Below are 3,106 nucleotides of genomic sequence, written 5' to 3' on the forward strand. Positions count from 1 at the left end.
CTATATTTTAAACAAAATATTTTTCCTGCTTTGTCTTCCTGGCATTTAGTTAATAGTATATGGGAAAACAACAGATTTCTGTGTATTAATCTTGTGTTCTGCAACTTTGCAGTTTTCATTTATTACTTCGAATGATTTTGGGTAAAGACTTTGAGGTTTCTATACATAGTATCATGATATCTGTAAATAACAAAAGTTTTACATCTTCTTTTCCAATTTGGATGCCTTTAATTTCTTTTCCTTATCTGATTGTAGTGACTAGGACTGTCCATATTGTGTGAAGTGATATAGGTGAGGGTGGGCAACATTTGCTTGCTTCTGAATTTAAAGAAAAGTCTTTCAACTTTTCACCACTGAATGTAATGTTTGCTGTGTGATTGTCATAAACAGCCTTTATTATTTGATATATGGCTCCTCTATTAAAACACAGTATTCAAAAAAACTAAGATCATGGTATCCAGTCCCATCACTTCATGGCAAATAGATGGGGAAACAACAGAAACAGTGATAGACATTATTTTCTTGGGCTCCAAAATCACTGCAGACAATGACTACAGCCATGAAATTAAAAGCTGCTTACTCCTTGGAAGAAAAGCTATGACCAACATAGACAGCATATTAAAAAGCAGAGACATTACTTTGCCAGCAAAGGTCCATCTAGTCAAAGCTATGGTTTTTCCAGTAGTCATGTGTAGATGCGAGAGTTGAACCATAGACAAGGCTAAACGCTGAAGAATTTATGCTTTTGGACTGTGGTGTTGGAGAAGACTCTTGAGAGCCCCTTGGAAAGCAAGGAAGTCAAACCAGTCAATTCTAAAGGAAATCAGTCCTGAATATTCCCTGGAAGGACCAATGATGAAGCTGAAGCTTCAATGCTTTGGCCACCTGATGCAAAGAACTGACTCAATGGAAAAGACCCGTATGCTGGGAAAGATTGAAGGCAGGTGGAGAAAGGTATGGCAGAGGACAAGATGGTTGGATGGCATCACTGACTAGATGGACATGAATTTAAGCAAGCTCTAGGAGTTGGTGATGGACAGGGAAGCCTGGCATGTTGCAGTCCATGTGGTCGCAATGAATCGGACACAACTGAGCGACTGAACTGAACTGATACTCAATTTGGTAAGAGTTTTTATCATGAATGAATATTGAATTTTTTCAAATTCTTTTCTGTGTCTATTGAGAAGATCATGTGATTTTATCCTTCCTTTTGCTAATAATTCTTTTGACCCTGGAATAAATTCACCTTGGTCACAGTGTACAATCTTTTCATTGATTGTTGCATTAACTTTCTTAATATTTTGTTTAAGATTCTTGCATCTATGTTCATCAGAGAGATTTTCCTGAAATTTTTGTTTGTCTGATTTTGGTATTATAGAATGAATTTGGGAGTGTTCCATCTTATTCAACTTTTTGGAATAGTTTGAGAAATATAGGTATTATTATTTCTTTGTATATTTGGTAGAACTCCCCTAAGAAGCTGTTTGGTCCTGGACTTTTTTTTACTGAGAATTTATAAAATTACAAATTCAGTTTTACTGATAGTGATCTGTCTTTTCAAATTGTTTATTTCTCCTTGGTTCGGTCTTGACAAGTTGCATGCTTCTAAAAATGTGTCCGTTTCTTCTACGTTGTTCAATTTGTTGCTTTATTACTGTTCATAATATTTTCTTATAATATTTTGGTATTTCTGTTGTATCAGTTGTTATTTCTCCTCTTTCATTTCTTATTTTGTTTATTTGCCTCCTCTTTTATAAGCCTGGCTAAAGTTCTATCAAAGTTTATTTATGTTTTCAAAAAAAGCAGCTTTTGGTTCCATTGATCTTTTCTATTGTTTTCCTGGTTTCTATTTTATGTATTTCCTATATTATATTTATTATTTCCTTCTTTCTACTGAATCTGGATTTTGTTCTTTTACTAATTCCTTTAGATGTACATTAGATTTCTTATTTGAGATTTTTCTTATTTCTTGAGATAAACCTATGAACTTCTCTTTTAAACTGCTTTTGCTGCATCCTGTAGATTTTTGTGTTGTATTTCTATTTTCATTCCACTCTCATCTTTGAGCTATTTTCTGATTTTCTCTCTGACTTCTTCATTGACCCATTGGCATTTTAGTCATGTGTTGTTTAGTTTCAATGTATTTTTTATAAGGTTCTTTTAACTCTCATATTTTAAAAGTTTAGATAGAATGGTTTTTGACAGCATTCATGTACCATAAAATATGGTTATAGTAGTCAGAATTCTCAATTGCACACAATTCCATTTTGGCTAGGTTGCATGCTTCTAAACACAATAGATATACAGAGGTTATCACAGAGTTCATAGACTTTTAGTAGTGCCAGAAAAGTAGACTTGAAGGTAAACTTCTAGTCACAATACTGAGAATCACACTGAAGGACTGGCCTGATGAGGAAAATTCTGCTGTTGCCAGCAGTGTTCTTGTCCATATTCCAGTTTCTGGGTTCTCAAATCTATTGCAACCACTATAACTAATGTGCAAAACTGGAGGAGTCTGTCATGACTTAGGCTGTAGCAATATATGGCCTCCTCAGAGCCTGGCCAACTCAGAAACTTTCCTCATGCTGCGTAGTTATGAATTAGACTCTCAAGTTGGTGTATCTGCAAAATCATTTAAGTGCAGCCTAGTTTAAAGGGAGATCAAGAAACAAAGATTTCTGAATTCCAATTTTGAAAGGTGAAAGCGAAAAATGGGAACCTATTAAAATGTAAAGATGAGTTTCAAAAGATGTTGGGCAACCTCAAATGGCAGATGACTTCTATACGTGATATTTGATTTAAAAAAATCACAAAAAAACCTTTCAGCAATCTGCCTTGTAAATAGCAATGACTAACTAAAGGTAAGCTTTTTAATTTATCAGTTCTTATTTTATTCACTTCTCTCTCCCCTTGGATTTTACCTTTTTTCTTTGATTCCTAACGTGTAAAATTAACTAATAAGTTAGATTATAAAGGTATAGAGAAAGTGTTAAACCTTAAAACAAGTAGGGACAAAAAGTAATTAAATTAGAGATGTAGAAGTAAATCATTCCAATTTCTAGTTAGAGGCAAGTTTACCTTACAGAGTTTTTTTGCATTGTCTTCA

This window comes from Moschus berezovskii, chromosome X (assembly GCF_049115385.1).
Source record: "Moschus berezovskii isolate FMDL1 chromosome X, NW_MosBer_1.0, whole genome shotgun sequence".
NCBI classification, from domain to species: domain Eukaryota; kingdom Metazoa; phylum Chordata; class Mammalia; order Artiodactyla; family Moschidae; genus Moschus; species Moschus berezovskii.